Source organism: Amblyomma mixtum, chromosome 10 (assembly GCF_055824585.1).
Source record: "Amblyomma mixtum isolate Tamu chromosome 10, ASM5582458v1, whole genome shotgun sequence".
NCBI lineage: Eukaryota > Metazoa > Arthropoda > Arachnida > Ixodida > Ixodidae > Amblyomma > Amblyomma mixtum.
This window is the reverse complement of record NC_143021.1, coordinates 98,319,979-98,343,417: the sequence shown is the minus strand read 5'-3', so window position 1 is coordinate 98,343,417 and position 23,439 is coordinate 98,319,979. Positions and strand designations below refer to the sequence as shown.

The 23,439-nt window shown below is 43.3% G+C and overlaps 1 long non-coding RNA gene across 1 annotated transcript; it reads right to left on the bottom strand.

The window, feature by feature from the left end:
- Nucleotides 1–10,214: 10,214 nt before the first annotated feature.
- LOC149326504 (uncharacterized) lies at nt 10,215–22,417 on the bottom strand. The gene is made up of 4 exons (XR_016286124.1): nt 22,329–22,417; nt 16,927–17,079; nt 13,096–13,218; nt 10,215–10,296 (listed from the first exon to the last, which is right to left on the bottom strand). It is a non-coding gene; the product is annotated as an uncharacterized LOC149326504 (long non-coding RNA).
- Between the last annotated feature and the right edge of the window lie 1,022 nt (nt 22,418–23,439).

Genomic DNA, 23,439 nt, shown 5'->3' with positions numbered 1-23,439 from the left:
AAATAGGGATGGCACCAGTGCAAAACTTACCCAGTAATGGCGAAAAGACAAGTACCTCACGTGTTAAACTTTTCCTCGTTGCTTGCTGCATATCATTAATTTCGTTTCTCTATCTGAGCAGGTTCATTATGCAATGTAGTGCTCATGATGGCAAGGCGCACACCTTACCTGTATCGTGCTTTGCTAACTACAGCACACTTAGGTTCAATACCTGTAACCTTTGCTTGAAAACGGAAAAACGAATGTGTACACTACAGTGTGGGTATTTCAAGCAGTGTAATATGCGTTCGTGACAAAATTACAGGTTACTACACACACGTAATGAACTCCGGTGCACTTTTCAATGCAGGGTCACAAAAGTGCAGGCTCGGCGTCTCCGGAAAATAGTTGAAAAGGAGACGGTGCGCGTCACGTGATATGGACACTATCTAAAGAGGAAATACGCTTCTGTAATAACGGAACGATAAATGATTTTATGCCAAATTAACAAACAATGACCCGTAAATATGGCGAGTGGTACCCGTGAAAAAAACATATTAAGTATGTAAGGGCATAATAAACTCATTATTCTTCACTTCTCTGTTTCGGTGAAGAGGCTATGCAATGATTCTCGGCATGAAGATTTTGATAGGAGCTCTCCAGCCAGAGCTGCAGCCGATAATGCGCAGCCGTGCAAATACAAAACAAAGTAGAAGACAAACAGTTCATGCTCATCCTTGTTGCCTGCGTCCTGTGGCATGGACGTGATGCGATGAGGAACAGCTAGTCCATGTTCATTGATAGCAAGCAGTAGGTGGCGGTGTTGCTCGCTGTAAAGAAGACGGCGATAAATATTGATAGGAGCAAAGAACACAGAAACTATTTCAATTCTCAGTGACAGAAAGCATGGTAACAAATGATTCACACCGTTTATGGTTTTGAATTTCTATGCAGAGTTCAGCACGGCTTCTTTTGTTGCTTGTAAAGTAGGCAGAGCTTTACAATTTTATTTCCGGCTCTGTGCCCCCCTCGTCCCGCTAGGACTGGCTGCCGGTCATAGGGAGAAAACAGGTGTCTTCTAATGTATGGGCTGCGTCGGCCCCTTCATACGGTGCTAAATGAATTTGGAAAAATAGATAGGTATGCGCCACTGACAGTAAGACCTGCAGATAGTCCGAACAGCAGATATGAGGGCACAACTAGAAAAGAATTAGTACTTACCAGAGTGGGTTCAAAACATGCATAGCTGGTACTTGATGCACTGTGGTGAAATGCTCGCCAGGAGCCAAGTTCCACTGTGCAGCCGCATACACTTCCTCCTCGTTACACGTAGAAAATGCAACACATGAACTCGCCCATACCTTCTTGTAACAGACGGGCATATCGGCTTCATAGTTGCAACTTCTAATGCACCGTTTCACAGCATTCGAAATTACTTGAAAGAAATCCTTCAGACGACTATCTTCTAATTCGTATTCATTGAACCCAATCCAGTCCATGCTCAAGCAAGGCCAAGCGTGGCCTGCCTCAATTCGAGACTGAATTTCCCGGAAGGAATTCACACTGCCTGAAACAATCGGAACGCTTCGGGTGGCTGTAATGCTGGACTGTATGTAATTGTTGAGAACGAGCATGCCTAGGGCCCAGAAAGTAGTTGCCAGGTGTCGATGTATTAAAGAGCCAGCCGCAGACGTCGGAGGACTCCGTCCCAGAAGTGCGCATGAAAGCAGCAAAAAATAGCTTCCTGCTTGGAACGTTCGCTGTGTTCCAAAAAGAAGGTGACAGCAGGTAAATATAAAGACGCCTATTATACACACGACTCCAACCAAAGCGACGCATAAGTAGGCGCATGATGTCCAGCTATCCATGAAGGTGATTCTGTTCCTTACGCTACGCCGACTGAAGAAGCACAGCGGAACAGGGGGGTAAACGTCTCCACTTGATAAAATGCTGCTACCAGTAGGAAGGAGGACTAAGTCAATAACCTTGTATTTGAAATCTCGCCAAAGCCCCATTTTCTCTATGTGCAAGGTATTGTTCAGGCTTCGGTATCCATGAATCAAAGCCAAAGCTTCAGATATTTTCTTAATGTCTCCATGCACCTTGCTATAAATTGCCAATACAGCGCGAATCGTCTCTCCTTTTGGGAACCTGGGTATGTTTGCGGAATCGCGATAAAAGACCTCAGACGCACTGACTCTCCAGTAAGTCTTACACCGTTGGTAGCGGTCTTCAGTAACGCTAATGTCGCTTGCATTAACGCTGATAAGTTGGCAGAGAGGAGAATCAAAATATTCGTACAGCTCACTGTTGAGGTCAGTGTCGATCACCCACCGATGTCTAACCTCCGTGAATATTAGGCTATAAATGTCCATTTTACTCATATCCGATGCAGGGCGGAAAAACGGTATAAATATTATCCTTTCCTGAATTCTAAGCAGTGGACGCGTTTTTGATAAACGACCACACCTGCTACGAATCCCTTCGTACTGATCTTTAAGTTCGCAATATAGCTGTGAGGTTGTAGCTTTCACAAACTTAACCGCGACGGGAAGCTGCTTCGCAGTTTGGTAAAGCCTTTCTGTATCTGACGAGAAATAAAGGAGGACCGGTCTAACCATGAATCCACGCGAAGCTTCCATGATATCAATCATGGGAGGGCATAGCTCAGACGATGTCCAGTCAAACAAGAGAGAGTGCGGAATAAATACGTATATCCACAGAAATTTGCTCGGACAATGATTAGCCATGTCTTTCCGAACCTTCTGCAGGAATGCCTTGCGTATACGGCAACCACTTTAAAGGAATTCTGCACCTAACTCACGTGCTAGGTGCGCAGCAATATATCTTCTACAAGAGATGGAATTATCGACGAAACTTAGATCAAATAATATAAAAAGTATCTCCGGTGGAGTAAATCATGATGTGACAACGTGGCGATCTGCGCGCGCGTCTGGGAGGCCGAATGTTTGTGGCTGCATTACGCACACTCGGGAGTGATGCAAATTGGGCTGAGCAATCAAGTACAGATATAAACATTGCAAGTAGAGCCTTCGGTGGTTTATGAATTCACTTCTTAAAAAGAGATCAGTTCTGCTCTCGCAGCCAGTTCACGCCAACGTATAACTCATTTCATAAACAGCAGAGCCTAGGCGTGAGTTATGTGTTGAATATCATGGGTAGCAGTCTATGCGCGATAAACCGCAAGAAAGGAGAGATTTCCACCGAGAAGCCATTCGCCCAAGTCCTGCCCCGCAAGAACTTGTTGCTAGGCGACCACTAAGGAACAAAACAAACTAGCTTCGGTGTTTCTGCAATGGCATGGTACCGCCGTCGCTTACAAAATGGTAATTTACTTGAATTATTCCATGATCGAAGATGTGGTAATTGACTGACAAAAACTGCAGGTGCGCAGAAATAAAAACAATGCGAATGTGGAATTGCATGCAGCGCACTTCCGCCGGTGCTGCGTCCTATTGCACCGCCTCCAGTTCTTGAAGAATTTGTTTTTTAATTGAAATAATGAATAAGGCGTTTCAAGAATGCCTTAGTAGCCTGCTCCTGATTGACTTCGACGCTATGGCGTACACGAAGAACAGCAGATATTCTAGCGCACGGCACTTCCCGCATCCAACCTGATCGAAATCCGGCCCTCATGTCGTAGGTCAAAAACAGGAAATCTTTTATGCAAGTGTGCCTGCATACGCTCTGTACTCTAAAAATTTAAATGTATTCAAATTAGAATGAAGTGAGCTGTTTCTTTGCACACGAGACCAATCGAATTTCTGAACCTGAAAAAAAGGGGTGTTTACCACCTTTTATTTATTGTTTTTTAGTCTTAGGGAGCAAACATCTCTCTTTTGTCAGGAGAATTAAGAGAACAATCGTTTTTTTAATGGTATATTTAAAGAAATCTCTGTGAATGGTTTGCTCTCTGAAGCAGATCTGTTCATTAGTGATGTCAGCTATCGCTGCCAAAATTGGGCACCATACACAACTCATCATCCTTTCATCATTTATTGTCCCTTAAAGGCCCCTGTCGGGGTATTACATAAGGGGGAGCGTATACAAGGTAGATGTTCAATAAGTACTTTCTTCTGGGCGAGTTGGTTCATAATTTCCAAAGGTAAAAACTTGCGCAAACAGTAGAAGAAGAAGGAGACGGTACAACAGGACAGAGCGCAAACTTCCAACTGGTTTATTTAGGAAACTGTACCTACATATATAGACAGGTGAAATCATATCAGAGTGATCAAGCGTAAACACGTGTGCACACAACCAGCGAAGATCCACTACCAAGCAGGGCAAAACTAATAAAATCTCATCATGTTATCACTGAGGCCAAAAGATGCTAGCTGTAAGAAGGCTGAATGAAGTATGCAGGGTAATACCAGCAACGCAGACAGATACACACACATACACATGCACGACTGCGCGCGCGCAAACAACACATGCACATACACACACACACACACAAATAGACAAGCACACGTAACCTTGTAACAACACATATCTTTGGCAAAGCCAAGTCAGACCTAAAAACAAAGTAAAACAGGCAGTCACAAACTAAAACCGATAAAACAGCCAAAAGGCTAAACCTGAGTGAATAAAATCAATTTACTAGGCAAAAGCCGCGTCACTCATAAAAAACCAACAACAAAAAAATCAACAACAAATACAAGACGTATAGATTTCTAAGCAAAAGCCGCGTCAGTTATAAAAATCAACAACAGACAAGAAGGTATGTAACAGCAAGTAGCCCAACAAATCACACATGTCCTAAAAAGGCTAGCTCCTTATCAAGGAGTGTTAAAGAGGTGGAACTAATACATTTTTCACCGTTTTTCGTTATTAAAAAGGCCTCAGTGATCTCTCTCTGCATTTTGGTTTTGCTACGTGCGAGAATTATAGTGCCCTCATACACAGGTTTGCATTTATGGCAGACAATATGGTCATACAGGTTGCCAGTTTTGTAACTTTCCACATTCCTCTTGTGTTCAATGATGCGGTCATTCACGCATCTACCCGTCTGTCCAATATATATGCACCCACAAGTGAGAGGCAGGCTGTACACAACATTGGTGGAACAGTCGACGAACCTAGTGCCATGCTTCTTTTCACATCGCTGAGGTTTTTTGGCCAGAACGGTACATACGCTTGACAGCTTAGTAGGCGCGGAAAAAAGTACAGTCACATCATTCCTGTTTCCAATCTTCTTCAGGTTATGGGAAATTTTGTGCAGATAAGGGATGACTTGAATCTGCTGTCTTGGCCGAGGCACTGTCGAGGCTTCCTTACTGTCATTCCTTCGTGCTTTATGTAGTATACCTGCTGTTACACTGTGGATTGCGTTGGCGGGATACCCTGCTTTTTCAAGACGATTGATCTGGATGGTGACGCTGCTTTTCAGGTTGTGTGAACAGCTCCTGGCAAGTGCTGCTTGAAGAAGACCAGCTATAATTCCACGTTTGACGAGCTTCGAGTGGGCGCTTTCATAGGGCAATAAGCTTTTCTTGCTGCGTGGATTGTATTTGTAACAAGGGCCGCATCCGGAATCGTTGAAGGTTATTAGCAAATCAAGGAACTGAATCTCCTGACGATGTGGTAATTCCCAGGTGAACTTGAGGCCTTTTGCTTCGGCGGTGAACAACCCTACAATTCTGGCGACAACGGCATCCATGTCGCAACCAGGAGTCGCTTGAAGTATGATAAGGTAGTCATCCACATACCTCAGGACTTTCAGTACACCCATGCCTGTCAGGAAGTCATTCATTCGTCGGTCCACGGCAGACAAGTAGATGTCACAGAGCAGCGGTGCCACAGATGAACCTATGCATATCCCTTCTTTTTGGACAAAGAATTTTTCGTTAAAGAATATTGCAGTGGAATTGAGATAAAACTCAAGCAGGGTGATGAAGTTGTCAGTGCTTAGCCCTGATGAGCTCTGGAAGTTGATTTCACTAGAGCACTCAATCTTGTCCCGGACGGTTTCGAGGAGCCTTCCTTGTGGAACAGAATAATATAGATCTTCCACGTCTACGGAAAAGGCTGTCTTTGCTGATTCCAGGTTTAGAAGAGCTTCGACTGCGTCAGCAGAACTTTTAACTAGGAAGGGATCCTCAAGTGGCAGGGACTTAAGCTGCTGCTGCAGGAACTTGCTTACTGCGGCTTGCCATGTTCCCTTTTCCGACACTATGGTCCTCAGTGGGCATTCAGGCTTGTGTGTTTTGCCTGAAAAGAATATTTCTAAGAAGTGATTCTTGGATTTTTCGGCAACTTTCTTCACTCTCTCAAGGGAAAGATCCTGCAGCAACTGCACAGCAACAGATTTCTGCTTTTTGGAGCGGAATTTAACCTCTTTGAAATTCTTTTCTAAGGCTTGAAGAGCTTTTTCTTTAAAAAGCGTTTCAGGCATGACCACAAAGCCTCCTTCTTTATCAGCCTGTAGTGCGGTGGCTCCGCAACGCTGTATTGCCTTAGCAATCTTCATAATTGGAGGCTTCCTTCCCTGGAGTGCGTCCACTGTTCGTAGCAAGCAGTCAACGCCGTCGCCAATCACTCTCAACTTGTTGGCTTCTTTAGCTCCTGCTGCCACAGTCCTAACAAGTTCCAGTAATTGGGGTCTGCAGGTCATTGGTTCGTAACTGAACTTAGGTCCTTTTTGCAGCGTTCTTCTGACGTCATCAGGTAGCCGCACATCTCCCAGAACGACGAGCGTGTCCGTCGTAGCACGCCTAGTTTTTTCTTTACGAGGCAAAGTGCAGACAATGCAGCGGCACTGAAACTCTGTTGACTGGGCTATCAGCTTCTTGAATTCGGCGAGACGGCGACCTTGTCTTGTTGGATGACTGTGATCACTAACATATATCTTTAGCCATTCTTCCAGCAGTCGAACTTGGTTCCAATACTCAGATTTGAGGATTTTGCAGATCCGTCTTAAGTGACCCCACGAAGGATTAACATGCCCAAATAAATGTCGAACTTCCAGTGGTGCTATTTTCCTTCTGAGACAGAACGTGACGTACCTTGCTTGGCAGATGGTGCTGGAAATGAGTCTTACGCATGTAATAGTAATAGTCGGAGTGTTGTACCGTCTCCTTCTTCTTCTACTGTTTGCGCAAGTTTTTACCTTTGGAAGGTAGATGTGGAAAACAAAGGTCAAAAAATATAACAATGCAATATAGGAACATAAAGAGAAGCAAAGAACGCGATAGTTAAAACGGTGCAGGTAAAAAATGCCACAAGCACCACACACGTCGGCGAAAGGTTAGGGCAGCAAAACTCAATACAGGAAAAAGTATTTCATATGAACACAAATCGAAGAAAGAAAAAAAAAAGACATGTCAACCCAGGTGATCTAACAACATCGCCATAAACCTTGTCGCATCGTGCACATTTGTTAGTGAGTCGGGCAGAAGGTTCCATTCTTCAATTGCGGTCGGAAAGAAGGACTTGTTAAAAGCATTGGTGGAGCCATGAAGTCGCTGGACGCTATCTGAATTAAAAAGGCGGCGCGATGTACGAAAGGAAGGAGATATAAGGGAACCACGGAGATAGGGGAAATTGAAGTATAACTTATGAAACAAACAAAGGCGCGCAACTTTTCGTCTCAGAGCTAAGTGAGGTCAAGTGATGATTTAACGAAGCTTATGCTGGAATGAAAGTCGTATCTTGACGATTGAAGCGTGCTGCACGGTTCTGGACGGCTTCGAGCATGTTAATTAGGTAGGACTGATGAGGACCCCAGATCGCGGATGCATACTCCAGCCTACTGCGGACAAAAGTTTCATATGCCAGTTTACGTATGTTAGCGGGGGAAGAGGGAAGTGATCTTCTAATAAAACCAAGTGTACGTGAAGCGTCGGCCGTGATTTTTGTAATATTATCAACCCAAGTTAATTTGCTATTGATTGTGATGCCAAGGTAACGATAACATTCAACTTGCAATAGGTCCTCAGAAAATAAAGAGTAAGGATAAGTTAAAATGGAGCGTTTCCGAGAAATTTGCATAAAACTGCACTTCCTAATATTCAGTTCCATCATCCACAAAGAGCACCAATTTTCGATGAGCTTCAGATCGATTTGGGGAGCAGCTTGATCGTCTTTAGTATTTATACGCCGGTAGATAATGCAGTCATCTGCGAAAAGACGGATGGTGGATGAGATGTTGTGTGGGAGGTCGTTAATAAATATTAAGAAGAGAAGAGGACCCAACATAGACCCCTGTGGTACTCCGGAGGAGACGGAAGTAGAATTTGAAGGAAGTCCGCCTATTACGGTGAACTGACAGCGAGCTGTGAGAAAATTGTGAATCCAGTCTAAAACAAGAGGGTGAAGGTGAAGACCTGAAAGTTTGAACATAAGAAGTTGATGTGGGACATGGTCGAATGCTTTGGAAAAATCAAGATAGATGACATCGGTTTGGAACGAAGAATCAAGGTTTAAGTGAAGGTCCATGGTAAACTCAAGTAACTGTGATTCACATGAATAGCCGTGACGAAAGCCATGCTGGTTTTTGAAGAAGAAGGAGTTAGAATTCAGGTGTGATGTAATATGCGAGTATATAATATGCTCAAGAAATTTACATGGTATGCAAGTTAATGAAATAGGACGATAATTCGACGGGTCGCTCCGGCTGCCAGCCTTGAACACAGGAACGACTTTGTTAATTTTCCAGTCACTAGGTATGGAACTGTTCGCAAGAGATTGATCGAAGATTATTTTTAGAAAATGAGAAGATACATTTTTTGTAGCTTTTACTATCTTGGCAGTGACGTTGGCAGGCCCGGCAGCACTGGATAACTTAGTCTGTCTATCAGAGCAAAAATACCAGCAGTAGTGATGTTGATAGGGGCCATCGCAGAAAAGTTTTAAAAATCTTGGTGTGATGTATTCCAGGCAGGTTCATGTGTGGAGACTGATGTAAAATAAGAGTTCATGACGTCAGATCGAAGCTCTGGAGGCACCTGTGAACCATCTGGATATAAAAAGGTAATGCAATGAGTGTTGCCTGATTTGGGTGATAACATCCGCCAGAATTTCTTTGGGTTTGTTAGTAGAATGCCATACAGATCATTGTGGAAAAACTTTCTTTTTGTACACCTTAGGAGACGCGTGTAATCCTGTAGGCACGAGAAATATTTCTTCCATTTATAAGCCAGTGCAGTTCTTCTAGCTTCCCGAAAAAGACGCTTTTTCTTTCGAGAAAGCCTCCTTAAGGAGTTAGAGTACCAGGGCTTGTTGGAGTCGCCGCGAATGCATATCAGCGGAACATAGGTTTCGACCAGATTTGAAAGTTTGTTTTTGAAAGTAGTGCATTGTTTTTGAAAGTAGTGCATGAGTAGTGCATTTTGTGCATTAAAAACGCCTTCGAATTAAAATTCTGTTATGCCAGCTTATTCATAATCGTATGTTCAAATTTATATTGGCGGAGTCATAGGACCGGAAACAATAGTTTATGAAAACAAACTTACGAGTCAGACGAAATGCGCAGATAATGGTGGAAAACGGAATTTTTTGGTGGAGCTACACTGTAAAAAAAAAAAAGCTCCTCAGTACAGAGAAACCCGCTGGTAATGCGTTGCCGGAGGGTTTTCCGGAACGTGAATACAGCGACTCCGTCCGACGGTTGTCACATTCTTGGTAACGGAAAGTTACGCTATGCTATGAACGAGAATGAAATCGTTTCTTTGCAACGAATGCTTCTGTTGTGTTCTTATTAAAGGTCCCGTAATGTGTATGCATACTTCCTCCGTTGACTAGGAAGTCATCTGATCTAGAACGGAAATAATCTGCATTGTAATTATGTACTATCGAGAGCAAAAATAACAGACCCCTGCCAGCGCGTGCCGATCCACGCCAAGCTGCATGCGAGCACCGCCTGACGAAGCGCTCCTAGTGCCGAGACCAGCGCAGTGGCGTGAGCCCATCTCGAGAAGCGCTACGCATTGCGTGCCACTGCGCTCGTCTCAGCATCTGGAGTGCTTCGTCAAGCGACGCTTGCATGCAGTTTGGCACAGATCAGCACGCGCTGGCAGGGGTCTGTTATTTTTGCTCTCGATAATACTTTCAGTAGTACATGCACATGCATCTGTGTATAGCTTCTGCCCAGAACGTTCACTGCAGATATAGCAGTCCAGCGGCCGAGGAAATAAGTATTATGTACAAGACTTTGATGCATTTTATGTATTGCACACGTACAAAGAATGCAACTTAGAATGAAAGAGTGGCAAGTGTTTGGTTGAGTACAAGTACATACGTTTTATTTTCATGACAAATTGCACACATTGTACCTCTAAACATTGCTGTCGGATCCATCTGAAAAGATAACAAAATCCTCATTTAGTAGCCACACAACGCCTATTATAAATTTCACAAATGCATTTGAACCATCCGCTATTGAACAATCGGCCTTCGTAGAAGCTTGTAAAAACCATTTACTGAGAACCAAACCAACATGATTCATTGCCTAAAATTCATTTCTCATAACAGTAAACAGCAAAAACCACAGGGCCAGGAAGAAGCAGACAAAATGCGACAAAATGCTTACTCGGACACCACTCTGTGCATGAAAGTCTTTACGGTTGTCTACAATTTTGTGCAAATAGAAAGTAGCTAAGGATGGGTGCCAAATACAATTCAATGCAGATGCCTTTCATTACATAGTACTCAATGCACAACTTAGTGAGCAAGGAATATTGGTAACATCTGAAAAAGGCCGGACACTTGCCCACAAGCATGATGATGATTGTGATTTTTGATGGCGCGAGGGAATCTGAGGACAAAGAGCACCATGGCACAAGGTATTTTCTTCATCTCAAGGTGGGGCAACGAACCATTTGGCAGGCATTTCACCCTAAAGAAGACGAGCACCAGGTGAGGAGAAAGCTTGTACCCATTGGATTGGTGGTTACCCAGCACTTGCCCACAAGCAATCAGGAAGCATACTTCCCCGAAACCTTATGCTTTCAGTCATAGTTTTCATTATCTCAGCATCTGCACGAAAATGTACTAATTTCTGATGTCAGTGAAAATGCAGCCACAGGTGCTGGTTGCAGCTCACTAAGGTATTCAAATATCTCTGCAGTGCGCCTCACGAGGAACAGATGCTTAAGTTTCCACAAAGGGATCCTTGCAGAAATTTAACCGAAGGCCGCTGCCATGTTAACCTTTTCAAAATGATGGCCCAGAAAGACAAAGTGTAGTCATGTGTCTGATGTAGAAAAAGAATGAAGGTATGAATCTTTCAGCTTCTTCAACAGCTGTGATGTGTTTCTAACTGGTATCGCTTGGTTTGGTTATTAGGGTTTAACGTCCCAAAGCAACTCCGGCTATGAGGGACGCCGTGTTGAAGGGCTCCGGAAATTTCGACCACCTGGGGTTTTTTAACGTGCACTGACACGCACAGCACACGGGCCTCTAGAATTTCTCCTCCATCGAAACTTGGCCGCCGCGGCCGAGATCGAACCCACGTCTTTCGGGTCAGCAGCCGGGCGCCGTAACCACTGAGCCACCGCGGCAGGGCTGTTGCTGGTATTGCTTCGCACAGCTTCAGTCTTCTCTTTGACATTTCGTGAAATCATTCAATATCTGTGAAAGATCTCGCTCGCAAACATTTTGGTTCTAATGAAGGAGCAAAAAAGACCCATGTCCTAGGCCTTTTTTTGTGACACTAAAGGAAGGCTCACTTTTAGGGTCATTATTACGAAGAAGTCCATGTGGCAACAAACTTTGAAACAATTCCTGCAAGGGCTGAGTGTTCTGAAGCCTAAGAATTTCTCATGAGGCGCCCTGTAGATTGAGTGCTCTGAAGCCTAAGAATCTCTCATGAGGTGCCCTGTAGATGCATCAGAACACCTAAGTAAGCTGTTACTGGGTCCTGTAAGTGCTATGTCATTTGACATTAAGGGTATGTACTTTTCCTCGACACATGCAGTGATGATGTATATGTCGAGCGAAAGCATAAAAGACTTCGAAGAGTTGCGCTTCCAGATTGCTTGCGGAGGAAAGCACAAGAGTCTGGCCATGCTCAGCTGTTACCTTTGCTTCTTTTTTGTTGAGTTCTGCAGTGAGTACTACGTAATGACAGAAGGTATCTGCATCGACTCATGTTTAACATCTGTCTGTGCGACCTCCATCTTGCACGACACGACAGGCAACTCCATAATGCCCTTCATGCACCGAGTGTCAGTGTGTTCTGTCAGCTTCCTGGTCCTGTATTTTCTGTTCTTAAAGTTATTACTGCCTTCATTCTCCACTCCATGAAGCCTGAATGTGCTACACTGGGTTGCTCCACGCGTCATGCAGTAACCTGGCCATTTTTTTCATACATCGGAGGCACTCAGGTCGGAAGCCATGCTTACTATATTCAGCAGATAAGTGTACATGTGATACATATCATTTATAACCAATTTTAACAGTGGTATTTCGTGCAAGAATAACTAAATGCTACTCAATTTTTGCTCAAATTTTTTAGATACACACTCTTATTCAGATTAAAAACATAATTTGGCTACTGTGCTCTCGTGATGCCAACTCTTGAGTTTGCATCAGTAGCTTAGAATAGTGCCTCTGATACCTCTGGCGATGAAATCGAAAATGTTCAGCAGAAGATTGTATGCATCCTTTGTGATAGATATATTGAGCGCTGTCGTTTCTAAGACCACGACTTTCTTTTAGCAGACCTTGGTATGTCTACTCTTTATGACATGGATTTTCTACATAAAGTTGTGCTCGGCTCTATTGACTGTGAGCCGTTATTGATGTCACTGCGATTTCGTGTGCCTCAGGGAAAAACCACCAAATGCTATGATAGATTTTATCCTGACATGCGTGCCATTTCACCAATGACTCGTTTGCAAATAACACAATTCAACTTTTTATGACACAGAAATATTTGCCTAATTTGCTGTTTTCATTGTTTATTCATTATGCTTGTTTTTCTTTACTATTATTATCATCGTATTTGTGACCATTTTTCTGTATTATGTCTGTTCACGTCATGGTGTTTGTATTGACTTAGTGTGCACTCGTTTAGGCCAATTGGCTGTTCAGCAACATTTAAAATAAAATATCTACCTATCTATTTAAGCAGAAGCACAGCACCAAGGTACTCACCAACTGTTTGAAGCACTGTGCGCAAGTTCTCGTGCCGACATGAATACAGGTACTTTGGAATGCACACTGTCCAAGTCTTCATCATGCCATGCCGCTCCGACTCTCTGGTAGCAAAATTTTCCACTAAAAAAAGAGCAATTTTGTTTATGTTAGACTAGTAATATTAAATTTTACTATATACTAGGTACTTCTCATCATTCTACCCCAGACTAAACCACACACCAGTGATCATCATGTTTTAATTTTGTTGTATATGATCACAAAATGTGGTGTAATTAACATGTTAGAAATTCTGGTCAAAATAAATCTGACAAAGTATTGTTTAAAAAAATCTGGGCACAAGGAAGGAAGCTAGCCAGATAGCCTGGACGAATGATGTCAGTTTCATGCAAGCATCAGTACCCTCGCACACAAAATGTACAATTTAGTGGGTTTACCCTTCCAGAATGGAATTTCATGCTGCAACCATCTAGCAATGCGAAAAAAATTTTTAACTTCCATTCCAGACAAAGGAAAGAAAATTCCTCTGGTTTTTCTTCACAAGCCTCTGCAAGTATACAATTCAGTGAATCTACTCTGCAAGTACGTGAACCTACCAGCACGAGACAATGACAAGAAAGGAGACAAAGCAGGCGCTGACTCGCAACTGAAGTTTATTGAAGTAAACAGGGAGTACATAGAAAAGCCAAACAACACCACAAACCACACAGTTACAGATATGCTATACCACAACATGAGTAAAAGATCGCTCTTAACTTTCCTCTCATCTAGATAGTCCAACTCGTTGCATATGAACACGATGGAAAGCACACTCACAGATTTGTCACCGAGTCATAAGATGTGTCTAGCCTCGATAATTTTCCGGTTAATCTGCTCCGAATGTATCGCCAAAATGAGTGTTGCCAAAAGGAATGGCTAGCAGCCTTCACATTCCTTGCAATGTACAGATAAGTTAGAACCCCTACCAATATCCAAATATCTCTTGTGCTCACGTAGTCTTACATTCACACACCTTCGAGTTTGACCAACATAAACCCAACCCCAAGATAACAGTATCCGATACACCACATACATTTTACAAGGCACATATGCTTTTCCCGGACCAAATTCACAAAATTATTCTTAACAATTTTACAGTTTGTAGACAACTTGTTAGGGGCCAAAAGCACCATTTCTGCGTCATACATTCTGACCACATTTTTCAAATTGCGCGACAATTTACGTATGTACAGTAACACAGTCGATCTTTTGGTATCTCGATGGCTGGCCCTGGCCGTATCCTGCCAATCCCTGTGAAGGGGTTTTAGCTTTAACATGCTAAAGGGAAGAATGGCGCAGCATCAAGTAATAAGGACAGCAGGACAACAAGCACACGCACAAGTGTCAACCTTGGAGTGTATACAGAATCCAAGAGCACGTGCTTGACAATCAGCACTGACAGTCAAGGAAATGAGAAAACACTGATTTGAACATTCAAGATTGAATGAGCCCGACCCTTGACTGCCAACGCTGAATGTCAAGCACACGCTCTTGGATTCTGTATCTGCTCCAAGGTTGGCACTAATGCGTGTGTGCTCTCCTGCTGTCCTGTTACATGATGCTATGCCATTCTTACCTTTAGCATGTCTGACCAACTTGATCAATCTTATACGCTCATCTTTAACAATTTATCACACACTCCTGCAATAGCATGGTTGGGGAATAATGCTTTCGTAAGCCTTAAAATCTGCTCATGGAGACCACTTGTCATGCTGTGAAAGCATCACTTCACCAATACCGAGCCTAGCCTAGATGACGCAATGCTATCTTTCACTAGCTTAGAATAGTTCGGCCAATAGTCAAGTAGCTGCTTGACACTCCTGGGTGAATATCGGCAGCCTACATGGCATGTGCACAACATCAAGGTGAAGCCCAGAAACCGCAGCTCTTTTTGATGGGACATTTCCTCTAAGGAAATGCTAAGTTAAAGAAAGGCCTTGCTCCTTAAACAACTTGACAATATGCACAGGTCCCACACTATCGCAACCTTTTGTAAAAGACCAGAAAATCAGACGCAGTGAAAGATTTTCCCACAGCCCATGCAAGTTCTTGGCAATCACTCCATCCACCCTGCTTAAGAGAATATTACTTAGCACAGAGGCATTCAATCGATACATATAGTAGACTTTTGAACATATGCCGCACAGCCATACTCCACAAACATGCTCTTCAAATAAAAGGAGGTAAGTCCAAAAAAAGACTATTACGCACCTGTTCCTAAACACAAGCTCATCATTGTGCTCCGATATACACATTCACAAGCTTTTCATAAGGTCCTCATACGGGATGGAGTAAAATAGTTCTACATCGATACTAACCAACAGACAATCTGATGGATTGCCATTCTTCAGATACTCAACCACGCTGCGAATTGAGTACAAGAAACCGATCTTCAATATGCGAAGTAGACAAATGCTTTTGCAAATAACCAGAGAAAATTTTGCAAGAACCCTTTTCTGAAATTTATCTGAAGAGCATGCTAGTGAATAGCATTTATTTTAAGAGCATGGCTGTAGAGTACTGCAGTGTGGTATGTGTTCAAAAATCTGGTATATGTAGTGGTTCGAAGATGGGCCTTGTGCTAAGAAATATTTTAAGTAGGGTGTATAGAATGATTGTCAAGGACTTGCATGGACTGGGGGAAAAAATCTTTTGCTATCAATGATGATTTTCTGGTCTTTCACAAATGTTCTGATAATTTGGGATGTGAACATATTCTCAAGCTGTTTAAGGAGCAAGGCCTTTGTCTTAGGTTTACCTTGGAGCAAATGTCGCCACAAAAAGAGCTGCGGTTTCTGGACCTTACCTTGATAAGTTGATCTGCACACACCATGTGTGCTGGTGATATTCACCCAGGAGTGTTAAGCTGCTACTTGGACACAGGTTGGCTATTACAAGCTAGTGAAAGATAGCATTGGACTGTCAAGCCTGGGCTCAGAATTGATGAAGTCATGCTTTCTTAGCATGACGACTAGTTTCTAAGAGCACATTTTAGGTTAATGAATGCAGGATTTCCTAACCATGTTATTCGCAAGAGCATACAATAAATTGTTAAGGAAGCCGAAAGCTTTTCACGGCGACCGGCGCAATCAGGCCGGGGCCAGCCAGCGAGATGCGAAAAGACCAGTTGTGTTACTGTACGTACATAGATTGTCGCACAAATTGAAAAATGTGGCCAGAAGGTATGATGGAAAAGCGATTTTCTTGGCCCCTAATAAGTTGTTTAAAATATGTAAAATTGTTAAGAATAATTCTGTGAATGTGGCTAGAGAAAAGTACACCTGTGGAGTGAAATGTATATGTACCTTGTAAAATGAACATGGTATCAGACCCTGTATCTTGTGGTCGGGTCTATATAGGTCAAACTGGAAGGTGTATCAATGTAAGATTACAGGAGCACAAGAGGGTAGGGGTTCTAACTTTTCTGTATATTGCAAGGGATGTGAAGGCTGCTATCCTTTCCTTTTGGCAGCACACATTTTGGCAGTAAATTCAGAGAAGATTAAATGGTAGATTATTGAGGCTAGACACACCTTACGACTCGGTGACTATTGTGCAAGTGTGTTGTCTATCGCACTAACACGCAATGAATTGGACTATCTCGATCAGGGGAATGTTCAGGGGCATTGACTCATGTTGTCATGTATGCTTATCTATAATTGTGTGGTTTGTGGTGTTGCTTGGCTTCTTCATGTATTCCCTATTCACTGCAATAAACTATGGCCGCGACTCAGCGACTGTCTTGTCTCTTGTGTAGTCTTTCGCATTGGTAGATTCACCATGATGTCTCACCTCTGCAGAAATCCAACACGACATTTTCCTCTTCACACTTGAGGTTCAGTGCATAATAAGGCCAACGCCAGTCATCCGCAAGAAAAGTTCATGGCTCCATTAACACCGCCTCCTGCTTACAAGACACAGTGCGGCATTCATTGTAGATTCTACCTGCAACACAGAACGCAAAGTTTTAGTTTGAGTGGACTAAACTAGGAAAGCAGCACAAAATATCTACAGCCAAACGGCCGAGCTGAAAGAAATAGAGGGTAGCGTAATAGTGAATATACTGATATAGTTTTGTGTAACATCTTCTATTCATATAAAATGTACACTTTTTTTTCTTATGGTGACGCCTGGGTACACTATTTTGTGCACTTATTGCATGGGCCCGAACTAGCAGCTTGCTAAGGGCCCAGATGCTTTTATCACCCTGTTTGTATAACCTTCATCCAAAGTGAATAAACTGATACTGATATTGCATGCAAGATATATGCATGATATATTGAGATATTCAACACTGCTACCATTGGCTTAGCCAACTATTTATGCATAACAAAAAATGCAGTATCACATAAATACTGATACAGTACCATTAGCGTTAATATTAGCAGTGCAGGTTCAATGAAAAAAAAAGGGGCCTAGTGCTAGCTGCCATTCCCACAGCAGGCTTGTGACCAATCGCCAGGTTAAAGGAAAAAGGAATGACTGAAAAGGGAGAGAGCCAGTAGGAAGGAAGACGGGCATAAAAGGACTTAGGATACAATAGGCAGGCAAAGTTATTTAGACAGCAACCACAAAAGAAACATTAACACCCAAGTAAAGATGTACAAGACCAACCATACCATTGTGCACAGTGGATAACTTGTTGACCTCATTTAGCCCAAAATATATTTTCATATATACTTTTCCTATAAAGTGATTACATTCATTAATAGCATAACTGACCGACTGAAACCAAAACAGGGGTGAAGGGCGGTGAATGAGCCCTAGGCGTGATGCTTTTGCCTTCCTAGTGGGACACAGAAGGATCATTCAGTCGAACATCGGGTCTCTGAGATTAATATGTTGTTTAATATTGGCGGAAAAATAGAACAACAAAGCAAGCAATGTAGATGAACATTGTTCTATGCACATGAGAAAAAAAGCATTATGAATAACCAAGTATGCAATGTTTGTAGCTACACATTTCTTCACACACGTGTCTAAAACATATGCGCATGATTTGCCACAAGATAGTGGCTCGTTTAGATAGGGTACCTGCTATGGCAGTAGTGCACAATCAGGCTGGAATGAAATGCAAACAGCGCCTATGAACAAGACAAAATATTTCACCTGTGTGATTTCAGCTTGAGTATGCAGCTAGCCTGATTCCTGTTTCTGGTTAAGAGATCTACCTAATACACATATATGAACCCTTTCTAAATGTATACCTCGCTGCAAAGTAGAAAAGTACTGCACATGTATGTTCGCATTTCGTTCCGGCCGAACTGTAAATGCATAATGTGTGTCTAATGCTCATCATTTCAGTCAAGGCTGTCACTTCCAACACCAAGCAGATACATGAAACCTGCAAAAACTCCTTGAAGGCAAGAGTCTGGAGACAAGCTTCTAGACCCACTCTGAAGGATGTAGATTTGGTGTTTAGTGTGGCATATAATTACTTCTGCATTAATAGCGAGCATGTAAGGCCAATACAAGGTGGCTCTGAATTTGGTCGCCTAAAATTTGCTTGGGAGAACGCAAAATAATGCTAAAGAGCAATATATAGACACAATATTGCATGCTGAATAAACAACAAGAAAAAAAGAAGGCAATGCTCTGGAAACACCTTCAGTCATTCAAGACAAAAATGATGAGGCATGCTGATGCTGCTGCTTGAACAATAGAAAAAAGCCACTACTGCTTACTTACAATAAACGCTTTCTCTGTCCACTCCATACGGTCCAACACGCTTTCACGCAGTGGAGAGGGGCGTACCACAGGGAGCGGTGCTCAGCCCTCTCTTGTTCAATATTGTCCTTATTCACATAACAAGAAACCTTCCGCGAGGGGTCCGCATAACAATTTATGCTGATGATATCTGCATCTGGACCGCATCACGTTCGCGCTATATTACCCAGCAACGTCTTCAGCGAGCGCTATTGCACGTTTCGATGTACCTGGCTTCCAGAGGTCTCCGTCTATCGCCAGAAAAGAGTGTTGCAATGGCGTTTACAAGAAAAACGATGACCCGATATCCGCTGCTCCTAGGCGGACGTTCGCTGCCATATGTACGATCTCAGCGATTCCTGGGTGTTGTAATCGACTAAAATCTGTCATGGTCACCTCAGATAAAAAAAATCCGCCAGAGGATTACTGCAGCATCGCAAGTGTTCAGGTTCATGGCGGGAACAAGGTGGGGTAGCAACTGCCGATCAATGCTTCTGCTTGAAAAAGCCTACGTTGAAGGAACCTTGCGCTACTGTCTACCAGTGGTTCAAAGATTATCTACATCTAGCAATAAGACTCTCGATGCCGCACGGAACAACTGCCTGCGAATATGTCTTGGCCTCCCAAAAGGTTCCTCTGCGTCAGGAACAGTAGCGGAGGCAGGATGTCTCCCACTAGAGGTGATTTCCGCCCAGGAAACTATGCGTACCCATCTCCGCCATGTCCTGCAAGGGAAGAAACACTTCCTACACCGTGTCCATCTAACTCACAGCAACTCTAGCTTTGGCCAGGCAGTACATCTCCTGCCCCTTCCTACTATTAATCAGCCACAGAAGCTACTACCTCTGGCCTTTCCTCCATGGACACTCTCTCCTCTAAAGGTGAAGAAGTCTGTTCCAGGTGTGAATGCAAAGAGCCGCATGCCACAGGCAGCGCTTCTGCAAACTACTCTCGCCTACTTAACGGAGGAATATACGCAGCACATCCATATCTTCACCGATGGTTCAACTACTAAAGAAACCTCTTCTTGTGGCCTTTATGTGCCCTCAACAAACCATGCCCTTTCTTACCGGCTGCAGCGGAGGACATCCTCTACGACAGCTGAGCTTCACGGCATTAAGGAAGCTGTTTCTTACATCCTGCACCGAACCGCCGGCCGTTGGGTTATCTTCACCGATTCAAAAGCATCTGTGCAGATCCTGGCCAACCTGCTGAAGAAAACGAATCACCAGCCAGTTTCCCTCGACATCGGGTATATACATCATTTAGCTATTGCCGCAGGCCACTGCATAACATTTCAGTGGGTACCTGCTCACTGTGGCATTCTGGCTAATGAAAAAGCAGATGAAGCGGCCCGTAAGGGCCATCAACATCGGAGATACATTCGAACTTTTTTCACGAAATCGGATGCGTCCCAAATGGCTAAAAGTTTTGCTTACGAAGAAACGTATCGGCTTTGGAGTTTGCCGACACATCAGTACCAATTTCTTCACTCAATCGACCCACATCTTAGATCAAGACTCTCACCCAGAATTCCTCGACAACTGGAAATACTTTATCACCGACTTCGTCTGAATTCTGCATATACAAACGGCTTGCGATACCGTTTTGGACAAACGAACAGTCCGCATTGTGACAATTGTGCCTCTATAGAAACTGTGGAACATATCCTACTTGTGTGCCCTGCGTATGCTAACGAGCGTGCGTACTATGAACATTGCATGCAGAAGCTCTGCCCAGTGCCCCTAACAATGGACAAAGTTTTAGGTCCCTTAGCCTGCTTCAGGCAACAGAGACTTGCAATGAACTTTCTTTTCACATCTTTAAAAGACATTGGACATCTTGATAAGCTCTAAATTCACTTGCACGTTACCTTCATGCATTCTTCATGCAGTGAACTTCGTCAGCCCATTTGTCGGACTATGCGCTCCATCATTCCATAGGTTACATCAATACTCGCCATTGCATCCTTAGTACCCATTTCATGGCCGCAATTTATCTTCGGGTTTTTTTTTACCTCTTCCACGCTGCTATCCTTCTGTCTTTTTCTCCCAAATTCCCCTTCCTATGCAGAGTAGCATGCCAGCGATTTTTAAACGCCGGCTAAATTCTCTGCATTTCATTAAAGAGTCTCTCTCTCTCTCTCTCTGAGCAAGCAATGAAAGAGAGCTGTAACTCATGAAACCTCACGTCATTCGTTTTACAAAAAAGGAATTTAAAAGGTTGCAATGCAAGAATCCCTGCCGTAATAGTATTCTCCTCACACTTGGGTTACACAAGCCAAGGCTTTTAACAGCATGGGTTTTTGCATGTGTTCATTCTGAAGCATTACCCGGCTGTAGCGACACAAAATATTTACTTCCCCATGAACCTGTGCGTGTAGCATAATCACAGAAAATATTTTTTACACTGGACAGAAATAAAACAGCATAGTGGCGTAACTGACACACAACAGGCTTCGGAGACAGTGCAAGACAATGATCTGAAATCCTACACAACAGACCTGCGACATTACAATGGCTAAATCCTTGATAGTACTATTTAACAGCCATCTAAATGCTCGTGCGCAACAGGTGGGAGCACTATACTGCGAAGCAACAGTAAACCTTTGCCACTAGTCTAAACAAAAGTGCGCCTCATTGCGACTTCCACTAAACTTTTTTGCTCCCAGTGCAACAAAGCAAGTACAAAGGGGGCTCGAATGGCAACGATACGATGTGTTAGGCTATCATGTCATCATCTTAACATATACAATGCATGTGGTCTCTGTTCCGGACTGCCAATCAGCCTCGAGAAGACAAAGATGCTTATAAAAAAAGAACAAAGCAACAAGCTCTCAAACCTCACAGTGAACATAGAAGTAGCAGAACCATGTAACCTAGCCAGTAGTTCGAAGCTAAGCAGCGGAAGAAAATATGTTAAGGCCAGGACTGAGCAAACAGAAAATCATGGAGGAAACCTAAAAGCAGCAATAAGCAATGAGAGTGGAGTTGCCTTGATGTTCATTGTCAATACCTGCTGCTCAAAGTAAAGGAAACCAGGGTATAAGAAATACAGGATTTCATATTATGCTTTGAGCAAATGCAGTGAGAATGAAACAGGGTAGAGATTTGTCTTATAACATTTTCACTCTTTACTTTGCACCTGAGGGAAATAAATTTGTGTGCAGTTCACCTACTGCTTGGCACTGTCCTAGAAGGAATGAATCCAGGTCTCGAAAAGTCTACAGAGAGAATACTGATGCTGCATGTGCATTTCTCTCTAGACTCCCTCGTTTATTCCTTCCCTTAGGTTCAGGAGTCCACCGAGAGAAGTGAGACAGTTACTGCCCCATTTTCTTTCCTCTAAAACCAATTTTCATTTCATTTCTCTGAACTGTCCTGAAATGTGTATAAGTTACCAATTTTTTTAGTGCCCAATTACATACTGTAATTTTTGCAAGGAATATGAGGTTGATGAACAGAAAAAAAAAATGTCTGGAATGGTACCTTTGGTAACTTGGCACCTGAACAAACAGCTGGCCCACTGGGCGTCCCCAGGGGCTCTGCTGCGAGGCGTCCCTTGCAACAGTAGCCGGTTGTCCAGATCCAAAGGAACCATGCGAATGATTACCGAAAAGTTTAAGGACAGCAGATGCATGAACACAAAACAGCTTTTCAGCACTGTTGAAGTGGGATAACGGTTCCAAATCTCTAGACTATACCTGGTAATAAATAAATTACCAGAAGACCATCTCGAGTGCAGAATGATCTCAAATAGAGTTCAGTAAAGCAGAAAGTTGGGCTAGTTGGTACCGATCCATCTAAAAACGGAGCACAGAAAAACACGCAGAACACAGGGAGAGCGGACAGGACAAGCACATTCAACACGCACTACCAACATGGACAGCTTGTGCTTAATTGAATCGAAAAGTTTACGCTGACCGACCAATGTTACTTCAAATAGAGACAGAAAGCGCATGCACGTTGTGCTGATGTTACCGTGAACATAACATGCGACGAGACACAGGGTTGCAATACAAACAAAAAACCGCTTTCAAAATTTGAGAACCAATTGCTCACCTTCTCACAAGTTCACCAAACTGGAGACGATGCCGTGTGGCTGCCGCCAGTCACTCGTGATGCCCAGAAACAGTAAAAATGCAATGCCGCTGACTTTCTTTGAGCAATTTTCAGTCGATTAAACTTCGAACTGTTCGCACCGACCACCGTTCACCTCACCAAGCATGTGTGCACGGAGGAAGTAAAATTCATGCGGGCAAGTCAGCCGCGCAAAACTCCGAGCACGATGCCATTTGCAGCTATGGTGGCTAGCAGAGCTGCACGGGAAATTCATAGCCCCATTCGCGTATTCGCGTCTGCAAAAGCGCACCACCTTGAAAACATATCAGATGTATTTAATTTTACCGTAGCTTTTTTAGCTGACAACTTGAATGGTTTTACATATTAAAATTTTCTTTTCGTTTCATGAGCGTTGTTACCACAAGAGCGCAGGGCATGCAGCTTGGCCATGACGAGTCGAAGCGCTAGCCAAGCCCGCAGTCGGAACCATGCGCGGAGTTGCGGAGTATGTGTGGTGTTGAGTGAACAGGTGCTTTAG